Source organism: Eleutherodactylus coqui, chromosome 3 (genome assembly GCF_035609145.1).
Source record: "Eleutherodactylus coqui strain aEleCoq1 chromosome 3, aEleCoq1.hap1, whole genome shotgun sequence".
In the NCBI taxonomy this organism is placed as follows: domain Eukaryota; kingdom Metazoa; phylum Chordata; class Amphibia; order Anura; family Eleutherodactylidae; genus Eleutherodactylus; species Eleutherodactylus coqui.
Window position 1 is genome coordinate 87,263,859 of NC_089839.1, and position 21,855 is coordinate 87,285,713.

Below are 21,855 nucleotides of genomic sequence, written 5' to 3' on the forward strand. Positions count from 1 at the left end.
GAAAGATGTGATCCTGGCTGATTGTGCACAATTACCCAAGGCAGCCAGAATCCTGTCAACAGTTCCTGAACAGGGGCCTTATTTGCATACTGCAGAAGTGAAGGATTCTGGCTGGTTGTGCACAATTTCTCATTTTGCCTCTTTTCCGGGTGGTCTCCCTAGGCTAAGAGAGCACTGCAGCGGTGGTGGCAGGAGCTGAGGAACCCCTTGCCCATTATGCTCTGGTTTCTCTTCAGAACGTATAAATCTTTCGCCTTTTACTAAAGATTTCCGTGGAGAGGAGCAACACTGAATTTTGTAGCAATTTTTGCATGCTCCAGTTTTGCTGGGGCTTCCTTATTCTGGTGAAAAAAGAGAGAGTGCTGTTTCCGAATGTGTTAACTGATCCTGAATGGGGGTCCTCATTTGCATGTTGCAGAAGCAAAGCATCCTGGGAAAGATGTGATCCTGGCTGATTGTGCACAATTACCCAAGGCAGCCAGAATCCTGTCAACAGTTCCTGAACAGGGGCCTTATTTGCATACTGCAGAAGTGAAGGATTCTGGCTGGTTGTGCACAATTTCTCATTTTGCCTCTTTTCCGGGTGGTCTCCCTAGGCTAAGAGAGCACTGCAGCGGTGGTGGCAGGAACCCCTTGCCCATTATGCTCTGGTTTCTCTTCAGAACGTATAAATCTTTCGCCTTTTACTAAAGATTTCCGTGGAGAGGAGCAACACTGAGTTTTGTAGCAATTTTTGCATGCTCCAGTTTTGCTGGGGCTTCCTTATTCTGGTGAAAAAAGAGAGAGTGCTGTTTCCGAATGTGTTAACTGATCCTGAATGGGGGTCCTCATTTGCATGTTGCAGAAGCAAAGCATCCTGGGAAAGATGTGATCCTGGCTGATTGTGCACAATTACCCAAGGCAGCCAGAATCCTGTCAACAGTTCCTGAACAGGGGCCTTATTTGCATACTGCAGAAGTGAAGGATTCTGGCTGGTTGTGCACAATTTCTCATTTTGCCTCTTTTCCGGGTGGTCTCCCCAGGCTAAGAGAGCACTGCAGCGGTGGTGGCAGGAGCTGAGGAACCCCTTGCCCATTATGCTCTGGTTTCTCTTCAGAACGTATAAATCTTTCGCCTTTTACTAAAGATTTCCGTGGAGAGGAGCAACACTGAGTTTTGTAGCAATTTTTGCATGCTCCAGTTTTGCTGGGGCTTCCTTATTCTGGTGAAAAAAGAGAGAGTGCTGTTTCCGAATGTGTTAACTGATCCTGAATGGGGGTCCTCATTTGCATGTTGCAGAAGCAAAGCATCCTGGGAAAGATGTGATCCTGGCTGATTGTGCACAATTACCCAAGGCAGCCAGAATCCTGTCAACAGTTCCTGAACAGGGGCCTTATTTGCATACTGCAGAAGTGAAGGATTCTGGCTGGTTGTGCACAATTTCTCATTTTGCCTCTTTTCCGGGTGGTCTCCCTAGGCTAAGAGAGCACTGCAGCGGTGGTGGCAGGAGCTGAGGAACCCCTTGCCCATTATGCTCTGGTTTCTCTTCAGAACGTATAAATCTTTCGCCTTTTACTAAAGATTTCCGTGGAGAGGAGCAACACTGAGTTTTGTAGCAATTTTTGCATGCTCCAGTTTTGCTGGGGCTTCCTTATTCTGGTGAAAAAAGAGAGCGTGCTGTTTCCGAATGTGTTAACTGATCCTGAATGGGGGTCCTCATTTGCATGTAGCAGAAGCAAAGCATCCTGGGAAAGATGTGATCCTGGCTGATTGTGCACAATTACCCAAGGCAGCCAGAATCCTGTCAACAGTTCCTGAACAGGGGCCTTATTTGCATACTGCAGAAGTGAAGGATTCTGGCTGGTTGTGCACAATTTCTCATTTTGCCTCTTTTCCGGGTGGTCTCCCTAGGCTAAGAGAGCACTGCAGCGGTGGTGGCAGGAGCTGAGGAACCCCTTGCCCATTATGCTCTGGTTTGTCTTCAGAACGTATAAATCTTTCGCCTTTTACTAAAGATTTCCGTGGAGAGGAGCAACACTGAGTTTTGTAGCAATTTTTGCATGCTCCAGTTTTGCTGGGGCTTCCTTATTCTGGTGAAAAAAGAGAGAGTGCTGTTTCCGAATGTGTTAACTGATCCTGAATGGGGGTCCTCATTTGCATGTTGCAGAAGCAAAGCATCCTGGGAAAGATGTGATCCTGGCTGATTGTGCACAATTACCCAAGGCAGCCAGAATCCTGTCAACAGTTCCTGAACAGGGGCCTTATTTGCATACTGCAGAAGTGAAGGATTCTGGCTGGTTGTGCACAATTTCTCATTTTGCCTCTTTTCCGGGTGGTCTCCCTAGGCTAAGAGAGCACTGCAGCGGTGGTGGCAGGAGCTGAGGAACCCCTTGCCCATTATGCTCTGGTTTCTCTTCAGAACGTATGAATCTTTCGCCTTTTACTAAAGATTTCCGTGGAGAGGAGCAACACTGAGTTTTGTAGCAATTTTTGCATGCTCCAGTTTTGCTGGGGCTTCCTTATTCTGGTGAAAAAAGAGAGAGTGCTGTTTCCGAATGTGTTAACTGATCCTGAATGGGGGTCCTCATTTGCATGTTGCAGAAGCAAAGCATCCTGGGAAAGATGTGATCCTGGCTGATTGTGCACAATTACCCAAGGCAGCCAGAATCCTGTCAACAGTTCCTGAACAGGGGCCTTATTTGCATACTGCAGAAGTGAAGGATTCTGGCTGGTTGTGCACAATTTCTCATTTTGCCTCTTTTCCGGGTGGTCTCCCTAGGCTAAGAGAGCACTGCAGCGGTGGTGGCAGGAGCTGAGGAACCCCTTGCCCATTATGCTCTGGTTTCTCTTCAGAACGTATAAATCTTTCGCCTTTTACTAAAGATTTCCGTGGAGAGGAGCAACACTGAGTTTTGTAGCAATTTTTGCATGCTCCAGTTCCTTATTCTGGTGAAAAAAGAGAGAGTGCTGTTTCCGAATGTGTTAACTGATCCTGAATGGGGGTCCTCATTTGCATGTTGCAGAAGCAAAGCATCCTGGGAAAGATGTGATCCTGGCTGATTGTGCACAATTACCCAAGGCAGCCAGAATCCTGTCAACAGTTCCTGAACAGGGGCCTTATTTGCATACTGCAGAAGTGAAGGATTCTGGCTGGTTGTGCACAATTTCTCATTTTGCCTCTTTTCCGGGTGGTCTCCCTAGGCTAAGAGAGCACTGCAGCGGTGGTGGCAGGAGCTGAGGAACCCCTTGCCCATTATGCTCTGGTTTCTCTTCAGAACGTATAAATCTTTCGCCTTTTACTAAAGATTTCCGTGGAGAGGAGCAACACTGAGTTTTGTAGCAATTTTTGCATGCTCCAGTTTTGCTGGGGCTTCCTTATTCTGGTGAAAAAAGAGAGAGTGCTGTTTCCGAATGTGTTAACTGATCCTGAATGGGGGTCCTCATTTGCATGTTGCAGAAGCAAAGCATCCTGGGAAAGATGTGATCCTGGCTGATTGTGCACAATTACCCAAGGCAGCCAGAATCCTGTCAACAGTTCCTGAACAGGGGCCTTATTTGCATACTGCAGAAGTGAAGGATTCTGGCTGGTTGTGCACAATTTCTCATTTTGCCTCTTTTCTGGGTGGTCTCCCTAGGCTAAGAGAGCACTGCAGCGGTGGTGGCAGGAGCTGAGGAACCCCTTGCCCATTTTCTCTGGTTTCTCTTCAGAACGTATAAATCTTTCGCCTTTTACTAAAGATTTCCGTGGAGAGGAGCAACACTGAGTTTTGTAGCAATTTTTGCATGCTCCAGTTTTGCTGGGGCTTCCTTATTCTGGTGAAAAAAGAGAGCGTGCTGTTTCCGAATGTGTTAACTGATCCTGAATGGGGGTCCTCATTTGCATGTTGCAGAAGCAAAGCATCCTGGGAAAGATGTGATCCTGGCTGATTGTGCACAATTACCCAAGGCAGCCAGAATCCTGTCAACAGTTCCTGAACAGGGGCCTTATTTGCATAGTGCAGAAGTGAAGGATTCTGGCTGGTTGTGCACAATTTCTCATTTTGCCTCTTTTCCGGGTGGTCTCCCTAGGCTAAGAGAGCACTGCAGCGGTGGTGGCAGGAGCTGAGGAACCCCTTGCCCATTATGCTCTGGTTTCTCTTCAGAACGTATAAATCTTTCGCCTTTTACTAAAGATTTCCGTGGAGAGGAGCAACACTGAGTTTTGTAGCAATTTTTGCATGCTCCAGTTTTGCTGGGGCTTCCTTATTCTGGTGAAAAAAGAGAGAGTGCTGTTTCCGAATGTGTTAACTGATCCTGAATGGGGGTCCTCATTTGCATGTTGCAGAAGCAAAGCATCCTGGGAAAGATGTGATCCTGGCTGATTGTGCACAATTACCCAAGGCAGCCAGAATCCTGTCAACAGTTCCTGAACAGGGGCCTTATTTGCATACTGCAGAAGTGAAGGATTCTGGCTGGTTGTGCACAATTTCTCATTTTGCCTCTTTTCCGGGTGGTCTCCCTAGGCTAAGAGAGCACTGCAGCGGTGGTGGCAGGAACCCCTTGCCCATTATGCTCTGGTTTCTCTTCAGAACGTATAAATCTTTCGCCTTTTACTAAAGATTTCCGTGGAGAGGAGCAACACTGAGTTTTGTAGCAATTTTTGCATGCTCCAGTTTTGCTGGGGCTTCCTTATTCTGGTGAAAAAAGAGAGAGTGCTGTTTCCGAATGTGTTAACTGATCCTGAATGGGGGTCCTCATTTGCATGTTGCAGAAGCAAAGCATCCTGGGAAAGATGTGATCCTGGCTGATTGTGCACAATTACCCAAGGCAGCCAGAATCCTGTCAACAGTTCCTGAACAGGGGCCTTATTTGCATACTGCAGAAGTGAAGGATTCTGGCTGGTTGTGCACAATTTCTCATTTTGCCTCTTTTCCGGGTGGTCTCCCTAGGCTAAGAGAGCACTGCAGCGGTGGTGGCAGGAGCTGAGGAACCCCTTGCCCATTATGCTCTGGTTTCTCTTCAGAACGTATAAATCTTTCGCCTTTTACTAAAGATTTCCGTGGAGAGGAGCAACACTGAGTTTTGTAGCAATTTTTGCATGCTCCAGTTTTGCTGGGGCTTCCTTATTCTGGTGAAAAAAGAGAGCGTGCTGTTTCCGAATGTGTTAACTGATCCTGAATGGGGGTCCTCATTTGCATGTAGCAGAAGCAAAGCATCCTGGGAAAGATGTGATCCTGGCTGATTGTGCACAATTACCCAAGGCAGCCAGAATCCTGTCAACAGTTCCTGAACAGGGGCCTTATTTGCATACTGCAGAAGTGAAGGATTCTGGCTGGTTGTGCACAATTTCTCATTTTGCCTCTTTTCCGGGTGGTCTCCCTAGGCTAAGAGAGCACTGCAGCGGTGGTGGCAGGAGCTGAGGAACCCCTTGCCCATTATGCTCTGGTTTCTCTTCAGAACGTATAAATCTTTCGCCTTTTACTAAAGATTTCCGTGGAGAGGAGCAACACTGAGTTTTGTAGCAATTTTTGCATGCTCCAGTTTTGCTGGGGCTTCCTTATTCTGGTGAAAAAAGAGAGAGTGCTGTTTCCGAATGTGTTAACTGATCCTGAATGGGGGTCCTCATTTGCATGTTGCAGAAGCAAAGCATCCTGGGAAAGATGTGATCCTGGCTGATTGTGCACAATTACCCAAGGCAGCCAGAATCCTGTCAACAGTTCCTGAACAGGGGCCTTATTTGCATACTGCAGAAGTGAAGGATTCTGGCTGGTTGTGCACAATTTCTCATTTTGCCTCTTTTCCGGGTGGTCTCCCTAGGCTAAGAGAGCACTGCAGCGGTGGTGGCAGGAGCTGAGGAACCCCTTGCCCATTATGCTCTGGTTTCTCTTCAGAACGTATAAATCTTTCGCCTTTTACTAAAGATTTCCTTGGAGAGGAGCAACACTGAGTTTTGTAGCAATTTTTGCATGCTCCAGTTTTGCTGGGGCTTCCTTATTCTGGTGAAAAAAGAGAGAGTGCTGTTTCCGAATGTGTTAACTGATCCTGAATGGGGGTCCTCATTTGCATGTTGCAGAAGCAAAGCATCCTGGGAAAGATGTGATCCTGGCTGATTGTGCACAATTACCCAAGGCAGCCAGAATCCTGTCAACAGTTCCTGAACAGGGGCCTTATTTGCATACTGCAGAAGTGAAGGATTCTGGCTGGTTGTGCACAATTTCTCATTTTGCCTCTTTTCCGGGTGGTCTCCCTAGGCTAAGAGAGCACTGCAGCGGTGGTGGCAGGAACCCCTTGCCCATTATGCTCTGGTTTCTCTTCAGAACGTATAAATCTTTCGCCTTTTACTAAAGATTTCCGTGGAGAGGAGCAACACTGAGTTTTGTAGCAATTTTTGCATGCTCCAGTTTTGCTGGGGCTTCCTTATTCTGGTGAAAAAAGAGAGAGTGCTGTTTCCGAATGTGTTAACTGATCCTGAATGGGGGTCCTCATTTGCATGTTGCAGAAGCAAAGCATCCTGGGAAAGATGTGATCCTGGCTGATTGTGCACAATTACCCAAGGCAGCCAGAATCCTGTCAACAGTTCCTGAACAGGGGCCTTATTTGCATACTGCAGAAGTGAAGGATTCTGGCTGGTTGTGCACAATTTCTCATTTTGCCTCTTTTCCGGGTGGTCTCCCTAGGCTAAGAGAGCACTGCAGCGGTGGTGGCAGGAGCTGAGGAACCCCTTGCCCATTATGCTCTGGTTTGTCTTCAGAACGTATAAATCTTTCGCCTTTTACTAAAGATTTCCGTGGAGAGGAGCAACACTGAGTTTTGTAGCAATTTTTGCATGCTCCAGTTTTGCTGGGGCTTCCTTATTCTGGTGAAAAAAGAGAGAGTGCTGTTTCCGAATGTGTTAACTGATCCTGAATGGGGGTCCTCATTTGCATGTTGCAGAAGCAAAGCATCCTGGGAAAGATGTGATCCTGGCTGATTGTGCACAATTACCCAAGGCAGCCAGAATCCTGTCAACAGTTCCTGAACAGGGGCCTTATTTGCATACTGCAGAAGTGAAGGATTCTGGCTGGTTGTGCACAATTTCTCATTTTGCCTCTTTTCCGGGTGGTCTCCCTAGGCTAAGAGAGCACTGCAGCGGTGGTGGCAGGAGCTGAGGAACCCCTTGCCCATTATGCTCTGGTTTCTCTTCAGAACGTATAAATCTTTCGCCTTTTACTAAAGATTTCCGTGGAGAGGAGCAACACTGAGTTTTGTAGCAATTTTTGCATGCTCCAGTTTTGCTGGGGCTTCCTTATTCTGGTGAAAAAAGAGAGCGTGCTGTTTCTGAATGTGTTAACTGATCCTGAATGGGGGTCCTCATTTGCATGTTGCAGAAGCAAAGCATCCTGGGAAAGATGTGATCCTGGCTGATTGTGCACAATTACCCAAGGCAGCCAGAATCCTGTCAACAGTTCCTGAACAGGGGCCTTATTTGCATACTGCAGAAGTGAAGGATTCTGGCTGGTTGTGCACAATTTCTCATTTTGCCTCTTTTCCGGGTGGTCTCCCTAGGCTAAGAGAGCACTGCAGCGGTGGTGGCAGGAGCTGAGGAACCCCTTGCCCATTATGCTCTGGTTTGTCTTCAGAACGTATAAATCTTTCGCCTTTTACTAAAGATTTCCGTGGAGAGGAGCAACACTGAGTTTTGTAGCAATTTTTGCATGCTCCAGTTTTGCTGGGGCTTCCTTATTCTGGTGAAAAAAGAGAGAGTGCTGTTTCCGAATGTGTTAACTGATCCTGAATGGGGGTCCTCATTTGCATGTTGCAGAAGCAAAGCATCCTGGGAAAGATGTGATCCTGGCTGATTGTGCACAATTACCCAAGGCAGCCAGAATCCTGTCAACAGTTCCTGAACAGGGGCCTTATTTGCATACTGCAGAAGTGAAGGATTCTGGCTGGTTGTGCACAATTTCTCATTTTGCCTCTTTTCCGGGTGGTCTCCCTAGGCTAAGAGAGCACTGCAGCGGTGGTGGCAGGAGCTGAGGAACCCCTTGCCCATTATGCTCTGGTTTGTCTTCAGAACGTATAAATCTTTCGCCTTTTACTAAAGATTTCCGTGGAGAGGAGCAACACTGAGTTTTGTAGCAATTTTTGCATGCTCCAGTTTTGCTGGGGCTTCCTTATTCTGGTGAAAAAAGAGAGAGTGCTGTTTCCGAATGTGTTAACTGATCCTGAATGGGGGTCCTCATTTGCATGTTGCAGAAGCAAAGCATCCTGGGAAAGATGTGATCCTGGCTGATTGTGCACAATTACCCAAGGCAGCCAGAATCCTGTCAACAGTTCCTGAACAGGGGCCTTATTTGCATACTGCAGAAGTGAAGGATTCTGGCTGGTTGTGCACAATTTCTCATTTTGCCTCTTTTCCGGGTGGTCTCCCTAGGCTAAGAGAGCACTGCAGCGGTGGTGGCAGGAGCTGAGGAACCCCTTGCCCATTATGCTCTGGTTTCTCTTCAGAACGTATAAATCTTTCGCCTTTTACTAAAGATTTCCGTGGAGAGGAGCAACACTGAGTTTTGTAGCAATTTTTGCATGCTCCAGTTTTGCTGGGGCTTCCTTATTCTGGTGAAAAAAGAGAGAGTGCTGTTTCCGAATGTGTTAACTGATCCTGAATGGGGGTCCTCATTTGCATGTTGCAGAAGCAAAGCATCCTGGGAAAGATGTGATCCTGGCTGATTGTGCACAATTACCCAAGGCAGCCAGAATCCTGTCAACAGTTCCTGAACAGGGGCCTTATTTGCATACTGCAGAAGTGAAGGATTCTGGCTGGTTGTGCACAATTTCTCATTTTGCCTCTTTTCCGGGTGGTCTCCCTAGGCTAAGAGAGCACTGCAGCGGTGGTGGCAGGAGCTGAGGAACCCCTTGCCCATTATGCTCTGGTTTCTCTTCAGAACGTATAAATCTTTCGCCTTTTACTAAAGATTTCCGTGGAGAGGAGCAACACTGAGTTTTGTAGCAATTTTTGAATGCTCCAGTTTTGCTGGGGCTTCCTTATTCTGGTGAAAAAAGAGAGCGTGCTGTTTCCGAATGTGTTAACTGATCCTGAATGGGGGTCCTCATTTGCATGTTGCAGAAGCAAAGCATCCTGGGAAAGATGTGATCCTGGCTGATTGTGCACAATTACCCAAGGCAGCCAGAATCCTGTCAACAGTTCCTGAACAGGGGCCTTATTTGCATACTGCAGAAGTGAAGGATTCTGGCTGGTTGTGCACAATTTCTCATTTTGCCTCTTTTCCGGGTGGTCTCCCCAGGCTAAGAGAGCACTGCAGCGGTGGTGGCAGGAGCTGAGGAACCCCTTGCCCATTATGCTCTGGTTTCTCTTCAGAACGTATAAATCTTTCGCCTTTTACTAAAGATTTCCGTGGAGAGGAGCAACACTGAGTTTTGTAGCAATTTTTGCATGCTCCAGTTTTGCTGGGGCTTCCTTATTCTGGTGAAAAAGAGAGAGTGCTGTTTCCGAATGTGTTAACTGATCCTGAATGGGGGTCCTCATTTGCATGTTGCAGAAGCAAAGCTTCCTGGGAAAGATGTGATCCTGGCTGATTGTGCACAATTACCCAAGGCAGCCAGAATCCTGTCAACAGTTCCTGAACAGGGGCCTTATTTGCATACTGCAGAAGTGAAGGATTCTGGCTGGTTGTGCACAAGTTCTCATTTTGCCTCTTTTCCGGGTGGTCTCCCTAGGCTAACAGAGCACTGCAGCGGTGGTGGCAGGAGCTGAGGAACCCCTTGCCCATTATGCTCTGGTTTCTCTTCAGAACGTATAAATCTTTCGCCTTTTACTAAAGATTTCCGTGGAGAGGAGCAGCACTGAGTTTTGTAGCAATTTTTGCATGCTCCAGTTTTGCTGGGGCTTCCTTATTCTGGTGAAAAAAGAGAGCGTGCTGTTTCCGAATGTGTTAACTGATCCTGAATGGGGGTCCTCATTTGCATGTTGCAGAAGCAAAGCATCCTGGGAAAGATGTGATCCTGGCTGATTGTGCACAATTACCCAAGGCAGCCAGAATCCTGTCAACAGTTCCTGAACAGGGGCCTTATTTGCATACTGCAGAAGTGAAGGATTCTGGCTGGTTGTGCACAATTTCTCATTTTGCCTCTTTTCCGGGTGGTCTCCCCAGGCTAAGAGAGCACTGCAGCGGTGGTGGCAGGAGCTGAGGAACCCCTTGCCCATTATGCTCTGGTTTCTCTTCAGAACGTATAAATCTTTCGCCTTTTACTAAAGATTTCCGTGGAGAGGAGCAACACTGAGTTTTGTAGCAATTTTTGCATGCTCCAGTTTTGCTGGGGCTTCCTTATTCTGGTGAAAAAAGAGAGAGTGCTGTTTCCGAATGTGTTAACTGATCCTGAATGGGGGTCCTCATTTGCATGTTGCAGAAGCAAAGCATCCTGGGAAAGATGTGATCCTGGCTGATTGTGCACAATTACCCAAGGCAGCCAGAATCCTGTCAACAGTTCCTGAACAGGGGCCTTATTTGCATACTGCAGAAGTGAAGGATTCTGGCTGGTTGTGCACAATTTCTCATTTTGCCTCTTTTCCGGGTGGTCTCCCTAGGCTAAGAGAGCACTGCAGCGGTGGTGGCAGGAGCTGAGGAACCCCTTGCCCATTATGCTCTGGTTTCTCTTCAGAACGTATAAATCTTTCGCCTTTTACTAAAGATTTCCGTGGAGAGGAGCAACACTGAGTTTTGTAGCAATTTTTGCATGCTCCAGTTTTGCTGGGGCTTCCTTATTCTGGTGAAAAAAGAGAGAGTGCTGTTTCCGAATGTGTTAACTGATCCTGAATGGGGGTCCTCATTTGCATGTTGCAGAAGCAAAGCATCCTGGGAAAGATGTGATCCTGGCTGATTGTGCACAATTACCCAAGGCAGCCAGAATCCTGTCAACAGTTCCTGAACAGGGGCCTTATTTGCATACTGCAGAAGTGAAGGATTCTGGCTGGTTGTGCACAATTTCTCATTTTGCCTCTTTTCCGGGTGGTCTCCCTAGGCTAAGAGAGCACTGCAGCGGTGGTGGCAGGAGCTGAGGAACCCCTTGCCCATTATGCTCTGGTTTCTCTTCAGAACGTATAAATCTTTCGCCTTTTACTAAAGATTTCCGTGGAGAGGAGCAACACTGAGTTTTGTAGCTATTTTTGCATGCTCCAGTTTTGCTGGGGCTTCCTTATTCTGGTGAAAAAAGAGAGCGTGCTGTTTCCGAATGTGTTAACTGATCCTGAACGGGGGTCCTCATTTGCATGTTGCAGAAGCAAAGCATCCTGGGAAAGATGTGATCCTGGCTGATTGTGCACAATTACCCAAGGCAGCCAGAATCCTGTCAACAGTTCCTGAACAGGGGCCTTATTTGCATACTGCAGAAGTGAAGGATTCTGGCTGGTTGTGCACAATTTCTCATTTTGCCTCTTTTCCGGGTGGTCTCCCTAGGCTAAGAGAGCACTGCAGCGGTGGTGGCAGGAGCTGAGGAACCCCTTGCCCATTTTCTCTGGTTTCTCTTCAGAACGTATAAATCTTTCGCCTTTTACTAAAGATTTCCGTGGAGAGGAGCAACACTGAGTTTTGTAGCAATTTTTGCATGCTCTAGTTTTGCTGGGGCTTCCTTATTCTGGTGAAAAAAGAGAGCGTGCTGTTTCCGAATGTGTTAACTGATCCTGAATGGGGGTCCTCATTTGCATGTTGCAGAAGCAAAGCATCCTGGGAAAGATGTGATCCTGGCTGATTGTGCACAATTACCCAAGGCAGCCAGAATCCTGTCAACAGTTCCTGAACAGGGGCCTTATTTGCATACTGCAGAAGTGAAGGATTCTGGCTGGTTGTGCACAATTTCTCATTTTGCCTCTTTTCCGGGTGGTCTCCCTAGGCTAAGAGAGCACTGCAGTGGTGGTGGCAGGAGCTGAGGAACCCCTTGCCCATTATGCTCTGGTTTCTCTTCAGAACGTATAAATCTTTCGCCTTTTACTAAAGATTTCCGTGGAGAGGAGCAACACTGAGTTTTGTAGCAATTTTTGCATGCTCCAGTTTTGCTGGGGCTTCCTTATTCTGGTGAAAAAAGAGAGAGTGCTGTTTCCGAATGTGTTAACTGATCCTGAATGGGGGTCCTCATTTGCATGTTGCAGAAGCAAAGCATCCTGGGAAAGATGTGATCCTGGCTGATTGTGCACAATTACCCAAGGCAGCCAGAATCCTGTCAACAGTTCCTGAACAGGGGCCTTATTTGCATACTGCAGAAGTGAAGGATTCTGGCTGGTTGTGCACAATTTCTCATTTTGCCTCTTTTCCGGGTGGTCTCCCTAGGCTAAGAGAGCACTGCAGCGGTGGTGGCAGGAGCTGAGGAACCCCTTGCCCATTATGCTCTGGTTTCTCTTCAGAACGTATAAATCTTTCGCCTTTTACTAAAGATTTCCGTGGAGAGGAGCAACACTGAGTTTTGTAGCAATTTTTGCATGCTCCAGTTTTGCTGGGGCTTCCTTATTCTGGTGAAAAAAGAGAGAGTGCTGTTTCCGAATGTGTTAACTGATCCTGAATGGGGGTCCTCATTTGCATGTTGCAGAAGCAAAGCATCCTGGGAAAGATGTGATCCTGGCTGATTGTGCACAATTACCCAAGGCAGCCAGAATCCTGTCAACAGTTCCTGAACAGGGGCCTTATTTGCATACTGCAGAAGTGAAGGATTCTGGCTGGTTGTGCACAATTTCTCATTTTGCCTCTTTTCCGGGTGGTCTCCCTAGGCTAAGAGAGCACTGCAGCGGTGGTGGCAGGAGCTGAGGAACCCCTTGCCCATTATGCTCTGGTTTCTCTTCAGAACGTATAAATCTTTCGCCTTTTACTAAAGATTTCCGTGGAGAGGAGCAACACTGAGTTTTGTAGCAATTTTTGAATGCTCCAGTTTTGCTGGGGCTTCCTTATTCTGGTGAAAAAAGAGAGTGCTGTTTCCGAATGTGTTAACTGATCCTGAATGGGGGTCCTCATTTGCATGTTGCAGAAGCAAAGCTTCCTGGGAAAGATGTGATCCTGGCTGATTGTGCACAATTACCCAAGGCAGCCAGAATCCTGTCAACAGTTCCTGAACAGGGGCCTTATTTGCATACTGCAGAAGTGAAGGATTCTGGCTGGTTGTGCACAAGTTCTCATTTTGCCTCTTTTCCGGGTGGTCTCCCTAGGCTAAGAGAGCACTGCAGCGGTGGTGGCAGGAGCTGAGGAACCCCTTGCCCATTATGCTCTGGTTTCTCTTCAGAACGTATAAATCTTTCGCCTTTTACTAAAGATTTCCGTGGAGAGGAGCAACACTGAGTTTTGTAGCAATTTTTGCGTGCTCCAGTTTTGCTGGGGCTTCCTTATTCTGGTGAAAAAAGAGAGCGTGCTGTTTCCGAATGTGTTAACTGATCCTGAATGGGGGTCCTCATTTGCATGTTGCAGAAGCAAAGCATCCTGGGAAAGATGTGATCCTGGCTGATTGTGCACAATTACCCAAGGCAGCCAGAATCCTGTCAACAGTTCCTGAACAGGGGCCTTATTTGCATACTGCAGAAGTGAAGGATTCTGGCTGGTTGTGCACAATTTCTCATTTTGCCTCTTTTCCGGGTGGTCTCCCTAGGCTAAGAGAGCACTGCAGCGGTGGTGGCAGGAACCCCTTGCCCATTATGCTCTGGTTTCTCTTCAGAACGTATAAATCTTTCGCCTTTTACTAAAGATTTCCGTGGAGAGGAGCAACACTGAGTTTTGTAGCAATTTTTGCATGCTCCAGTTTTGCTGGGGCTTCCTTATTCTGGTGAAAAAAGAGAGAGTGCTGTTTCCGAATGTGTTAACTGATCCTGAATGGGGGTCCTCATTTGCATGTTGCAGAAGCAAAGCATCCTGGGAAAGATGTGATCCTGGCTGATTGTGCACAATTACCCAAGGCAGCCAGAATCCTGTCAACAGTTCCTGAACAGGGGCCTTATTTGCATACTGCAGAAGTGAAGGATTCTGGCTGGTTGTGCACAATTTCTCATTTTGCCTCTTTTCCGGGTGGTCTCCCTAGGCTAAGAGAGCACTGCAGCGGTGGTGGCAGGAGCTGAGGAACCCCTTGCCCATTATGCTCTGGTTTGTCTTCAGAACGTATAAATCTTTCGCCTTTTACTAAAGATTTCCGTGGAGAGGAGCAACACTGAGTTTTGTAGCAATTTTTGCATGCTCCAGTTTTGCTGGGGCTTCCTTATTCTGGTGAAAAAAGAGAGAGTGCTGTTTCCGAATGTGTTAACTGATCCTGAATGGGGGTCCTCATTTGCATGTTGCAGAAGCAAAGCATCCTGGGAAAGATGTGATCCTGGCTGATTGTGCACAATTACCCAAGGCAGCCAGAATCCTGTCAACAGTTCCTGAACAGGGGCCTTATTTGCATACTGCAGAAGTGAAGGATTCTGGCTGGTTGTGCACAATTTCTCATTTTGCCTCTTTTCCGGGTGGTCTCCCTAGGCTAAGAGAGCACTGCAGCGGTGGTGGCAGGAGCTGAGGAACCCCTTGCCCATTATGCTCTGGTTTCTCTTCAGAACGTATAAATCTTTCGCCTTTTACTAAAGATTTCCGTGGAGAGGAGCAACACTGAGTTTTGTAGCAATTTTTGCATGCTCCAGTTTTGCTGGGGCTTCCTTATTCTGGTGAAAAAAGAGAGCGTGCTGTTTCTGAATGTGTTAACTGATCCTGAATGGGGGTCCTCATTTGCATGTTGCAGAAGCAAAGCATCCTGGGAAAGATGTGATCCTGGCTGATTGTGCACAATTACCCAAGGCAGCCAGAATCCTGTCAACAGTTCCTGAACAGGGGCCTTATTTGCATACTGCAGAAGTGAAGGATTCTGGCTGGTTGTGCACAATTTCTCATTTTGCCTCTTTTCCGGGTGGTCTCCCTAGGCTAAGAGAGCACTGCAGCGGTGGTGGCAGGAGCTGAGGAACCCCTTGCCCATTATGCTCTGGTTTGTCTTCAGAACGTATAAATCTTTCGCCTTTTACTAAAGATTTCCGTGGAGAGGAGCAACACTGAGTTTTGTAGCAATTTTTGCATGCTCCAGTTTTGCTGGGGCTTCCTTATTCTGGTGAAAAAAGAGAGAGTGCTGTTTCCGAATGTGTTAACTGATCCTGAATGGGGGTCCTCATTTGCATGTTGCAGAAGCAAAGCATCCTGGGAAAGATGTGATCCTGGCTGATTGTGCACAATTACCCAAGGCAGCCAGAATCCTGTCAACAGTTCCTGAACAGGGGCCTTATTTGCATACTGCAGAAGTGAAGGATTCTGGCTGGTTGTGCACAATTTCTCATTTTGCCTCTTTTCCGGGTGGTCTCCCTAGGCTAAGAGAGCACTGCAGCGGTGGTGGCAGGAGCTGAGGAACCCCTTGCCCATTATGCTCTGGTTTGTCTTCAGAACGTATAAATCTTTCGCCTTTTACTAAAGATTTCCGTGGAGAGGAGCAACACTGAGTTTTGTAGCAATTTTTGCATGCTCCAGTTTTGCTGGGGCTTCCTTATTCTGGTGAAAAAAGAGAGAGTGCTGTTTCCGAATGTGTTAACTGATCCTGAATGGGGGTCCTCATTTGCATGTTGCAGAAGCAAAGCATCCTGGGAAAGATGTGATCCTGGCTGATTGTGCACAATTACCCAAGGCAGCCAGAATCCTGTCAACAGTTCCTGAACAGGGGCCTTATTTGCATACTGCAGAAGTGAAGGATTCTGGCTGGTTGTGCACAATTTCTCATTTTGCCTCTTTTCCGGGTGGTCTCCCTAGGCTAAGAGAGCACTGCAGCGGTGGTGGCAGGAGCTGAGGAACCCCTTGCCCATTATGCTCTGGTTTCTCTTCAGAACGTATAAATCTTTCGCCTTTTACTAAAGATTTCCGTGGAGAGGAGCAACACTGAGTTTTGTAGCTATTTTTGCATGCTCCAGTTTTGCTGGGGCTTCCTTATTCTGGTGAAAAAAGAGAGCGTGCTGTTTCCGAATGTGTTAACTGATCCTGAACGGGGGTCCTCATTTGCATGTTGCAGAAGCAAAGCATCCTGGGAAAGATGTGATCCTGGCTGATTGTGCACAATTACCCAAGGCAGCCAGAATCCTGTCAACAGTTCCTGAACAGGGGCCTTATTTGCATACTGCAGAAGTGAAGGATTCTGGCTGGTTGTGCACAATTTCTCATTTTGCCTCTTTTCCGGGTGGTCTCCCTAGGCTAAGAGAGCACTGCAGCGGTGGTGGCAGGAGCTGAGGAACCCCTTGCCCATTTTCTCTGGTTTCTCTTCAGAACGTATAAATCTTTCGCCTTTTACTAAAGATTTCCGTGGAGAGGAGCAACACTGAGTTTTGTAGCAATTTTTGCATGCTCTAGTTTTGCTGGGGCTTCCTTATTCTGGTGAAAAAAGAGAGCGTGCTGTTTCCGAATGTGTTAACTGATCCTGAATGGGGGTCCTCATTTGCATGTTGCAGAAGCAAAGCATCCTGGGAAAGATGTGATCCTGGCTGATTGTGCACAATTACCCAAGGCAGCCAGAATCCTGTCAACAGTTCCTGAACAGGGGCCTTATTTGCATACTGCAGAAGTGAAGGATTCTGGCTGGTTGTGCACAATTTCTCATTTTGCCTCTTTTCCGGGTGGTCTCCCTAGGCTAAGAGAGCACTGCAGTGGTGGTGGCAGGAGCTGAGGAACCCCTTGCCCATTATGCTCTGGTTTCTCTTCAGAACGTATAAATCTTTCGCCTTTTACTAAAGATTTCCGTGGAGAGGAGCAACACTGAGTTTTGTAGCAATTTTTGCATGCTCCAGTTTTGCTGGGGCTTCCTTATTCTGGTGAAAAAAGAGAGAGTGCTGTTTCCGAATGTGTTAACTGATCCTGAATGGGGGTCCTCATTTGCATGTTGCAGAAGCAAAGCATCCTGGGAAAGATGTGATCCTGGCTGATTGTGCACAATTACCCAAGGCAGCCAGAATCCTGTCAACAGTTCCTGAACAGGGGCCTTATTTGCATACTGCAGAAGTGAAGGATTCTGGCTGGTTGTGCACAATTTCTCATTTTGCCTCTTTTCCGGGTGGTCTCCCTAGGCTAAGAGAGCACTGCAGCGGTGGTGGCAGGAGCTGAGGAACCCCTTGCCCATTATGCTCTGGTTTCTCTTCAGAACGTATAAATCTTTCGCCTTTTACTAAAGATTTCCGTGGAGAGGAGCAACACTGAGTTTTGTAGCAATTTTTGCATGCTCCAGTTTTGCTGGGGCTTCCTTATTCTGGTGAAAAAAGAGAGAGTGCTGTTTCCGAATGTGTTAACTGATCCTGAATGGGGGTCCTCATTTGCATGTTGCAGAAGCAAAGCATCCTGGGAAAGATGTGATCCTGGCTGATTGTGCACAATTACCCAAGGCAGCCAGAATCCTGTCAACAGTTCCTGAACAGGGGCCTTATTTGCATACTGCAGAAGTGAAGGATTCTGGCTGGTTGTGCACAATTTCTCATTTTGCCTCTTTTCCGGGTGGTCTCCCTAGGCTAAGAGAGCACTGCAGCGGTGGTGGCAGGAGCTGAGGAACCCCTTGCCCATTATGCTCTGGTTTCTCTTCAGAACGTATAAATCTTTCGCCTTTTACTAAAGATTTCCGTGGAGAGGAGCAACACTGAGTTTTGTAGCAATTTTTGAATGCTCCAGTTTTGCTGGGGCTTCCTTATTCTGGTGAAAAAAGAGAGTGCTGTTTCCGAATGTGTTAACTGATCCTGAATGGGGGTCCTCATTTGCATGTTGCAGAAGCAAAGCTTCCTGGGAAAGATGTGATCCTGGCTGATTGTGCACAATTACCCAAGGCAGCCAGAATCCTGTCAACAGTTCCTGAACAGGGGCCTTATTTGCATACTGCAGAAGTGAAGGATTCTGGCTGGTTGTGCACAAGTTCTCATTTTGCCTCTTTTCCGGGTGGTCTCCCTAGGCTAAGAGAGCACTGCAGCGGTGGTGGCAGGAGCTGAGGAACCCCTTGCCCATTATGCTCTGGTTTCTCTTCAGAACGTATAAATCTTTCGCCTTTTACTAAAGATTTCCGTGGAGAGGAGCAACACTGAGTTTTGTAGCAATTTTTGCGTGCTCCAGTTTTGCTGGGGCTTCCTTATTCTGGTGAAAAAAGAGAGCGTGCTGTTTCCGAATGTGTTAACTGATCCTGAATGGGGGTCCTCATTTGCATGTTGCAGAAGCAAAGCATCCTGGGAAAGATGTGATCCTGGCTGATTGTGCACAATTACCCAAGGCAGCCAGAATCCTGTCAACAGTTCCTGAACAGGGGCCTTATTTGCATACTGCAGAAGTGAAGGATTCTGGCTGGTTGTGCACAATTTCTCATTTTGCCTCTTTTCCGGGTGGTCTCCCTAGGCTAAGAGAGCACTGCAGCGGTGGTGGCAGGAGCTGAGGAACCCCTTGCCCATTATGCTCTGGTTTCTCTTCAGAACGTATAAATCTTTCGCCTTTTACTAAAGATTTCCGTGGAGAGGAGCAACACTGAGTTTTGTAGCTATTTTTGCATGCTCCAGTTTTGCTGGGGCTTCCTTATTCTGGTGAAAAAAGAGAGCGTGCTGTTTCCGAATGTGTTAACTGATCCTGAACGGGGGTCCTCATTTGCATGTTGCAGAAGCAAAGCATCCTGGGAAAGATGTGATCCTGGCTGATTGTGCACAATTACCCAAGGCAGCCAGAATCCTGTCAACAGTTCCTGAACAGGGGCCTTATTTGCATACTGCAGAAGTGAAGGATTCTGGCTGGTTGTGCACAATTTCTCATTTTGCCTCTTTTCCGGGTGGTCTCCCTAGGCTAAGAGAGCACTGCAGCGGTGGTGGCAGGAGCTGAGGAACCCCTTGCCCATTTTCTCTGGTTTCTCTTCAGAACGTATAAATCTTTCGCCTTTTACTAAAGATTTCCGTGGAGAGGAGCAACACTGAGTTTTGTAGCAATTTTTGCATGCTCTAGTTTTGCTGGGGCTTCCTTATTCTGGTGAAAAAAGAGAGCGTGCTGTTTCCGAATGTGTTAACTGATCCTGAATGGGGGTCCTCATTTGCATGTTGCAGAAGCAAAGCATCCTGGGAAAGATGTGATCCTGGCTGATTGTGCACAATTACCCAAGGCAGCCAGAATCCTGTCAACAGTTCCTGAACAGGGGCCTTATTTGCATACTGCAGAAGTGAAGGATTCTGGCTGGTTGTGCACAATTTCTCATTTTGCCTCTTTTCCGGGTGGTCTCCCTAGGCTAAGAGAGCACTGCAGTGGTGGTGGCAGGAGCTGAGGAACCCCTTGCCCATTATGCTCTGGTTTCTCTTCAGAACGTATAAATCTTTCGCCTTTTACTAAAGATTTCCGTGGAGAGGAGCAACACTGAGTTTTGTAGCAATTTTTGCATGCTCCAGTTTTGCTGGGGCTTCCTTATTCTGGTGAAAAAAGAGAGCGTGCTGTTTCCGAATGTGTTAACTGATCCTGAATGGGGGTCCTCATTTGCATGTTGCAGAAGCAAAGCATCCTGGGAAAGATGTGATCCTGGCTGATTGTGCACAATTACCCAAGGCAGCCAGAATCCTGTCAACAGTTCCTGAACAGGGGCCTTATTTGCATACTGCAGAAGTGAAGGATTCTGGCTGGTTGTGCACAATTTCTCATTTTGCCTCTTTTCCGGGTGGTCTCCCTAGGCTAAGAGAGCACTGCAGCGGTGGTGGCAGGAGCTGAGGAACCCCTTGCCCATTATGCTCTGGTTTCTCTTCAGAACGTATAAATCTTTTGCCTTTTACTAAAGATTTCCGTGGAGAGGAGCAACACTGAGTTTTGTAGCAATTTTTGCATGCTCCAGTTTTGCTGGGGCTTCCTTATTCTGGTGAAAAAAGAGAGAGTGCTGTTTCCGAATGTGTTAACTGATCCTGAATGGGGGTCCTCATTTGCATGTTGCAGAAGCAAAGCATCCTGGGAAAGATGTGATCCTGGCTGATTGTGCACAATTACCCAAGGCAGCCAGAATCCTGTCAACAGTTCCTGAACAGGGGCCTTATTTGCATACTGCAGAAGTGAAGGATTCTGGCTGGTTGTGCACAATTTCTCATTTTGCCTCTTTTCCGGGTGGTCTCCCTAGGCTAAGAGAGCACTGCAGCGGTGGTGGCAGGAGCTGAGGAACCCCTTGCCCATTATGCTCTGGTTTCTCTTCAGAACGTATAAATCTTTCGCCTTTTACTAAAGATTTCCGTGGAGAGGAGCAACACTGAGTTTTGTAGCAATTTTTGCATGCTCCAGTTTTGCTGGGGCTTCCTTATTCTGGTGAAAAAAGAGAGAGTGCTGTTTCCGAATGTGTTAACTGATCCTGAATGGGGGTCCTCATTTGCATGTTGCAGAAGCAAAGCATCCTGGGAAAGATGTGATCCTGGCTGATTGTGCACAATTACCCAAGGCAGCCAGAATCCTGTCAACAGTTCCTGAACAGGGGCCTTATTTGCATACTGCAGAAGTGAAGGATTCTGGCTGGTTGTGCACAATTTCTCATTTTGCCTCTTTTCCGGGTGGTCTCCCTAGGCTAAGAGAGCACTGCAGCGGTGGTGGCAGGAGCTGAGGAACCCCTTGCCCATTATGCTCTGGTTTCTCTTCAGAACGTATAAATCTTTCGCCTTTTACTAAAGATTTCCGTGGAGAGGAGCAACACTGAGTTTTGTAGCAATTTTTGAATCCTCCAGTTTTGCTGGGGCTTCCTTATTCTGGTGAAAAAAGAGAGTGCTGTTTCCGAATGTGTTAACTGATCCTGAATGGGGGTCCTCATTTGCATGTTGCAGAAGCAAAGCTTCCTGGGAAAGATGTGATCCTGGCTGATTGTGCACAATTACCCAAGGCAGCCAGAATCCTGTCAACAGTTCCTGAACAGGGGCCTTATTTGCATACTGCAGAAGTGAAGGATTCTGGCTGGTTGTGCACAATTTCTCATTTTGCCTCTTTTCCGGGTGGTCTCCCCAGGCTAAGAGAGCACTGCAGCGGTGGTGGCAGGAGCTGAGGAACCCCTTGCCCATTATACTCTGGTTTGTCTTCAGAACGTATAAATCTTTCGCCTTTTACTAAAGATTTCCGTGGAGAGGAGCAACACTGAGTTTTGTAGCAATTTTTGAATGCTCCAGTTTTGCTGGGGCTTCCTTATTCTGGTGAAAAAAGAGAGTGCTGTTTCCGAATGTGTTAACTGATCCTGAATGGGGGTCCTCATTTGCATGTTGCAGAAGCAAAGCTTCCTGGGAAAGATGTGATCCTGGCTGATTGTGCACAATTACCCAAGGCAGCCAGAATCCTGTCAACAGTTCCTGAACAGGGGCCTTATTTGCATACTGCAGAAGTGAAGGATTCTGGCTGGTTGTGCACAAGTTCTCATTTTGCCTCTTTTCCGGGTGGTCTCCCTAGGCTAAGAGAGCACTGCAGCGGTGGTGGCAGGAGCTGAGGAACCCCTTGCCCATTATGCTCTGGTTTCTCTTCAGAACGTATAAATCTTTCGCCTTTTACTAAAGATTTCCGTGGAGAGGAGCAACACTGAGTTTTGTAGCAATTTTTGCATGCTCCAGTTTTGCAGGGGCTTCCTTATTCTGGTGAAAAAAGAGAGCGTGCTGTTTCCGAATGTGTTAACTGATCCTGAATGGGGGTCCTCATTTGCATGTTGCAGAAGCAAAGCATCCTGGGAAAGATGTGATCCTGGCTGATTGTGCACAATTACCCAAGGCAGCCAGAATCCTGTCAACAGTTCCTGAACAGGGGCCTTATTTGCATACTGCAGAAGTGAAGGATTCTGGCTGGTTGTGCACAATTTCTCATTTTGCCTCTTTTCCGGGTGGTCTCCCCAGGCTAAGAGAGCACTGCAGCGGTGGTGGCAGGAGCTGAGGAACCCCTTGCC

At 47.3% G+C, this 21,855-nt stretch overlaps 50 non-coding genes across 50 annotated transcripts; all 50 read left to right on the forward strand.

Moving 5' to 3' along the window:
* Nucleotides 1-216: 216 nt before the first annotated feature.
* Nucleotides 217-333, forward strand: LOC136622500 (U5 spliceosomal RNA). Its single transcript, XR_010791714.1, has one exon. It is a non-coding gene; the product is annotated as a U5 spliceosomal RNA (small nuclear RNA).
* A 309-nt stretch (nt 334-642) lies between these two features.
* On the forward strand, nt 643-759 carry LOC136623081 (U5 spliceosomal RNA). Its single transcript, XR_010792251.1, has one exon. It is a non-coding gene; the product is annotated as a U5 spliceosomal RNA (small nuclear RNA).
* Nucleotides 760-1,076: 317 nt separating this feature from the next.
* Nucleotides 1,077-1,193, forward strand: LOC136623082 (U5 spliceosomal RNA). Its single transcript, XR_010792252.1, has one exon. It is a non-coding gene; the product is annotated as a U5 spliceosomal RNA (small nuclear RNA).
* A 317-nt stretch (nt 1,194-1,510) lies between these two features.
* On the forward strand, nt 1,511-1,627 carry LOC136623083 (U5 spliceosomal RNA). Its single transcript, XR_010792253.1, has one exon. It is a non-coding gene; the product is annotated as a U5 spliceosomal RNA (small nuclear RNA).
* A 317-nt stretch (nt 1,628-1,944) lies between these two features.
* LOC136622579 (U5 spliceosomal RNA) lies at nt 1,945-2,061 on the forward strand. Its single transcript, XR_010791789.1, has one exon. It is a non-coding gene; the product is annotated as a U5 spliceosomal RNA (small nuclear RNA).
* A 317-nt stretch (nt 2,062-2,378) lies between these two features.
* LOC136622418 (U5 spliceosomal RNA) lies at nt 2,379-2,495 on the forward strand. The gene has a single exon (XR_010791635.1). It is a non-coding gene; the product is annotated as a U5 spliceosomal RNA (small nuclear RNA).
* A 317-nt stretch (nt 2,496-2,812) lies between these two features.
* On the forward strand, nt 2,813-2,932 carry LOC136622621 (U5 spliceosomal RNA). Its single transcript, XR_010791828.1, has one exon. It is a non-coding gene; the product is annotated as a U5 spliceosomal RNA (small nuclear RNA).
* Nucleotides 2,933-3,234: 302 nt separating this feature from the next.
* Nucleotides 3,235-3,351, forward strand: LOC136623084 (U5 spliceosomal RNA). The gene has a single exon (XR_010792254.1). It is a non-coding gene; the product is annotated as a U5 spliceosomal RNA (small nuclear RNA).
* A 316-nt stretch (nt 3,352-3,667) lies between these two features.
* Nucleotides 3,668-3,784, forward strand: LOC136622249 (U5 spliceosomal RNA). Its single transcript, XR_010791473.1, has one exon. It is a non-coding gene; the product is annotated as a U5 spliceosomal RNA (small nuclear RNA).
* Nucleotides 3,785-4,101: 317 nt separating this feature from the next.
* On the forward strand, nt 4,102-4,218 carry LOC136623085 (U5 spliceosomal RNA). The gene has a single exon (XR_010792255.1). It is a non-coding gene; the product is annotated as a U5 spliceosomal RNA (small nuclear RNA).
* A 309-nt stretch (nt 4,219-4,527) lies between these two features.
* LOC136623086 (U5 spliceosomal RNA) lies at nt 4,528-4,644 on the forward strand. The gene has a single exon (XR_010792256.1). It is a non-coding gene; the product is annotated as a U5 spliceosomal RNA (small nuclear RNA).
* Nucleotides 4,645-4,961: 317 nt separating this feature from the next.
* Nucleotides 4,962-5,078, forward strand: LOC136623087 (U5 spliceosomal RNA). The gene has a single exon (XR_010792257.1). It is a non-coding gene; the product is annotated as a U5 spliceosomal RNA (small nuclear RNA).
* A 317-nt stretch (nt 5,079-5,395) lies between these two features.
* LOC136623088 (U5 spliceosomal RNA) lies at nt 5,396-5,512 on the forward strand. The gene has a single exon (XR_010792258.1). It is a non-coding gene; the product is annotated as a U5 spliceosomal RNA (small nuclear RNA).
* A 317-nt stretch (nt 5,513-5,829) lies between these two features.
* Nucleotides 5,830-5,946, forward strand: LOC136622506 (U5 spliceosomal RNA). The gene has a single exon (XR_010791720.1). It is a non-coding gene; the product is annotated as a U5 spliceosomal RNA (small nuclear RNA).
* Nucleotides 5,947-6,255: 309 nt separating this feature from the next.
* LOC136623090 (U5 spliceosomal RNA) lies at nt 6,256-6,372 on the forward strand. Its single transcript, XR_010792260.1, has one exon. It is a non-coding gene; the product is annotated as a U5 spliceosomal RNA (small nuclear RNA).
* Nucleotides 6,373-6,689: 317 nt separating this feature from the next.
* LOC136622581 (U5 spliceosomal RNA) lies at nt 6,690-6,806 on the forward strand. Its single transcript, XR_010791791.1, has one exon. It is a non-coding gene; the product is annotated as a U5 spliceosomal RNA (small nuclear RNA).
* A 317-nt stretch (nt 6,807-7,123) lies between these two features.
* On the forward strand, nt 7,124-7,240 carry LOC136623091 (U5 spliceosomal RNA). The gene has a single exon (XR_010792261.1). It is a non-coding gene; the product is annotated as a U5 spliceosomal RNA (small nuclear RNA).
* A 317-nt stretch (nt 7,241-7,557) lies between these two features.
* Nucleotides 7,558-7,674, forward strand: LOC136622582 (U5 spliceosomal RNA). Its single transcript, XR_010791792.1, has one exon. It is a non-coding gene; the product is annotated as a U5 spliceosomal RNA (small nuclear RNA).
* A 317-nt stretch (nt 7,675-7,991) lies between these two features.
* On the forward strand, nt 7,992-8,108 carry LOC136622583 (U5 spliceosomal RNA). The gene has a single exon (XR_010791793.1). It is a non-coding gene; the product is annotated as a U5 spliceosomal RNA (small nuclear RNA).
* Nucleotides 8,109-8,425: 317 nt separating this feature from the next.
* Nucleotides 8,426-8,542, forward strand: LOC136623093 (U5 spliceosomal RNA). Its single transcript, XR_010792262.1, has one exon. It is a non-coding gene; the product is annotated as a U5 spliceosomal RNA (small nuclear RNA).
* Nucleotides 8,543-8,859: 317 nt separating this feature from the next.
* Nucleotides 8,860-8,976, forward strand: LOC136622237 (U5 spliceosomal RNA). Its single transcript, XR_010791461.1, has one exon. It is a non-coding gene; the product is annotated as a U5 spliceosomal RNA (small nuclear RNA).
* Nucleotides 8,977-9,293: 317 nt separating this feature from the next.
* LOC136623094 (U5 spliceosomal RNA) lies at nt 9,294-9,410 on the forward strand. The gene has a single exon (XR_010792263.1). It is a non-coding gene; the product is annotated as a U5 spliceosomal RNA (small nuclear RNA).
* A 316-nt stretch (nt 9,411-9,726) lies between these two features.
* LOC136622263 (U5 spliceosomal RNA) lies at nt 9,727-9,843 on the forward strand. Its single transcript, XR_010791486.1, has one exon. It is a non-coding gene; the product is annotated as a U5 spliceosomal RNA (small nuclear RNA).
* Nucleotides 9,844-10,160: 317 nt separating this feature from the next.
* Nucleotides 10,161-10,277, forward strand: LOC136623095 (U5 spliceosomal RNA). Its single transcript, XR_010792264.1, has one exon. It is a non-coding gene; the product is annotated as a U5 spliceosomal RNA (small nuclear RNA).
* Nucleotides 10,278-10,594: 317 nt separating this feature from the next.
* Nucleotides 10,595-10,711, forward strand: LOC136623096 (U5 spliceosomal RNA). Its single transcript, XR_010792265.1, has one exon. It is a non-coding gene; the product is annotated as a U5 spliceosomal RNA (small nuclear RNA).
* Nucleotides 10,712-11,028: 317 nt separating this feature from the next.
* LOC136622405 (U5 spliceosomal RNA) lies at nt 11,029-11,145 on the forward strand. The gene has a single exon (XR_010791622.1). It is a non-coding gene; the product is annotated as a U5 spliceosomal RNA (small nuclear RNA).
* A 316-nt stretch (nt 11,146-11,461) lies between these two features.
* On the forward strand, nt 11,462-11,578 carry LOC136622361 (U5 spliceosomal RNA). Its single transcript, XR_010791579.1, has one exon. It is a non-coding gene; the product is annotated as a U5 spliceosomal RNA (small nuclear RNA).
* Nucleotides 11,579-11,895: 317 nt separating this feature from the next.
* On the forward strand, nt 11,896-12,012 carry LOC136623097 (U5 spliceosomal RNA). Its single transcript, XR_010792266.1, has one exon. It is a non-coding gene; the product is annotated as a U5 spliceosomal RNA (small nuclear RNA).
* A 317-nt stretch (nt 12,013-12,329) lies between these two features.
* On the forward strand, nt 12,330-12,446 carry LOC136623098 (U5 spliceosomal RNA). Its single transcript, XR_010792267.1, has one exon. It is a non-coding gene; the product is annotated as a U5 spliceosomal RNA (small nuclear RNA).
* A 317-nt stretch (nt 12,447-12,763) lies between these two features.
* On the forward strand, nt 12,764-12,880 carry LOC136622248 (U5 spliceosomal RNA). Its single transcript, XR_010791472.1, has one exon. It is a non-coding gene; the product is annotated as a U5 spliceosomal RNA (small nuclear RNA).
* A 315-nt stretch (nt 12,881-13,195) lies between these two features.
* LOC136622298 (U5 spliceosomal RNA) lies at nt 13,196-13,312 on the forward strand. Its single transcript, XR_010791519.1, has one exon. It is a non-coding gene; the product is annotated as a U5 spliceosomal RNA (small nuclear RNA).
* Nucleotides 13,313-13,621: 309 nt separating this feature from the next.
* LOC136623099 (U5 spliceosomal RNA) lies at nt 13,622-13,738 on the forward strand. The gene has a single exon (XR_010792268.1). It is a non-coding gene; the product is annotated as a U5 spliceosomal RNA (small nuclear RNA).
* Nucleotides 13,739-14,055: 317 nt separating this feature from the next.
* On the forward strand, nt 14,056-14,172 carry LOC136622584 (U5 spliceosomal RNA). Its single transcript, XR_010791794.1, has one exon. It is a non-coding gene; the product is annotated as a U5 spliceosomal RNA (small nuclear RNA).
* Nucleotides 14,173-14,489: 317 nt separating this feature from the next.
* On the forward strand, nt 14,490-14,606 carry LOC136623100 (U5 spliceosomal RNA). The gene has a single exon (XR_010792269.1). It is a non-coding gene; the product is annotated as a U5 spliceosomal RNA (small nuclear RNA).
* Nucleotides 14,607-14,923: 317 nt separating this feature from the next.
* LOC136622585 (U5 spliceosomal RNA) lies at nt 14,924-15,040 on the forward strand. The gene has a single exon (XR_010791795.1). It is a non-coding gene; the product is annotated as a U5 spliceosomal RNA (small nuclear RNA).
* A 317-nt stretch (nt 15,041-15,357) lies between these two features.
* Nucleotides 15,358-15,474, forward strand: LOC136622587 (U5 spliceosomal RNA). Its single transcript, XR_010791797.1, has one exon. It is a non-coding gene; the product is annotated as a U5 spliceosomal RNA (small nuclear RNA).
* Nucleotides 15,475-15,791: 317 nt separating this feature from the next.
* On the forward strand, nt 15,792-15,908 carry LOC136622406 (U5 spliceosomal RNA). Its single transcript, XR_010791623.1, has one exon. It is a non-coding gene; the product is annotated as a U5 spliceosomal RNA (small nuclear RNA).
* Nucleotides 15,909-16,224: 316 nt separating this feature from the next.
* On the forward strand, nt 16,225-16,341 carry LOC136622362 (U5 spliceosomal RNA). Its single transcript, XR_010791580.1, has one exon. It is a non-coding gene; the product is annotated as a U5 spliceosomal RNA (small nuclear RNA).
* A 317-nt stretch (nt 16,342-16,658) lies between these two features.
* Nucleotides 16,659-16,775, forward strand: LOC136623102 (U5 spliceosomal RNA). The gene has a single exon (XR_010792271.1). It is a non-coding gene; the product is annotated as a U5 spliceosomal RNA (small nuclear RNA).
* A 317-nt stretch (nt 16,776-17,092) lies between these two features.
* LOC136623103 (U5 spliceosomal RNA) lies at nt 17,093-17,209 on the forward strand. The gene has a single exon (XR_010792272.1). It is a non-coding gene; the product is annotated as a U5 spliceosomal RNA (small nuclear RNA).
* A 317-nt stretch (nt 17,210-17,526) lies between these two features.
* LOC136622260 (U5 spliceosomal RNA) lies at nt 17,527-17,643 on the forward strand. Its single transcript, XR_010791483.1, has one exon. It is a non-coding gene; the product is annotated as a U5 spliceosomal RNA (small nuclear RNA).
* Nucleotides 17,644-17,958: 315 nt separating this feature from the next.
* LOC136622299 (U5 spliceosomal RNA) lies at nt 17,959-18,075 on the forward strand. Its single transcript, XR_010791520.1, has one exon. It is a non-coding gene; the product is annotated as a U5 spliceosomal RNA (small nuclear RNA).
* A 317-nt stretch (nt 18,076-18,392) lies between these two features.
* On the forward strand, nt 18,393-18,509 carry LOC136622407 (U5 spliceosomal RNA). The gene has a single exon (XR_010791624.1). It is a non-coding gene; the product is annotated as a U5 spliceosomal RNA (small nuclear RNA).
* A 316-nt stretch (nt 18,510-18,825) lies between these two features.
* Nucleotides 18,826-18,942, forward strand: LOC136622363 (U5 spliceosomal RNA). Its single transcript, XR_010791581.1, has one exon. It is a non-coding gene; the product is annotated as a U5 spliceosomal RNA (small nuclear RNA).
* Nucleotides 18,943-19,259: 317 nt separating this feature from the next.
* Nucleotides 19,260-19,376, forward strand: LOC136623104 (U5 spliceosomal RNA). The gene has a single exon (XR_010792273.1). It is a non-coding gene; the product is annotated as a U5 spliceosomal RNA (small nuclear RNA).
* A 317-nt stretch (nt 19,377-19,693) lies between these two features.
* On the forward strand, nt 19,694-19,810 carry LOC136622212 (U5 spliceosomal RNA). Its single transcript, XR_010791436.1, has one exon. It is a non-coding gene; the product is annotated as a U5 spliceosomal RNA (small nuclear RNA).
* A 317-nt stretch (nt 19,811-20,127) lies between these two features.
* Nucleotides 20,128-20,244, forward strand: LOC136623105 (U5 spliceosomal RNA). The gene has a single exon (XR_010792274.1). It is a non-coding gene; the product is annotated as a U5 spliceosomal RNA (small nuclear RNA).
* A 317-nt stretch (nt 20,245-20,561) lies between these two features.
* Nucleotides 20,562-20,678, forward strand: LOC136622430 (U5 spliceosomal RNA). The gene has a single exon (XR_010791647.1). It is a non-coding gene; the product is annotated as a U5 spliceosomal RNA (small nuclear RNA).
* Nucleotides 20,679-20,993: 315 nt separating this feature from the next.
* Nucleotides 20,994-21,110, forward strand: LOC136622453 (U5 spliceosomal RNA). The gene has a single exon (XR_010791669.1). It is a non-coding gene; the product is annotated as a U5 spliceosomal RNA (small nuclear RNA).
* A 315-nt stretch (nt 21,111-21,425) lies between these two features.
* LOC136622367 (U5 spliceosomal RNA) lies at nt 21,426-21,542 on the forward strand. Its single transcript, XR_010791586.1, has one exon. It is a non-coding gene; the product is annotated as a U5 spliceosomal RNA (small nuclear RNA).
* Nucleotides 21,543-21,855: the final 313 nt, after the last annotated feature.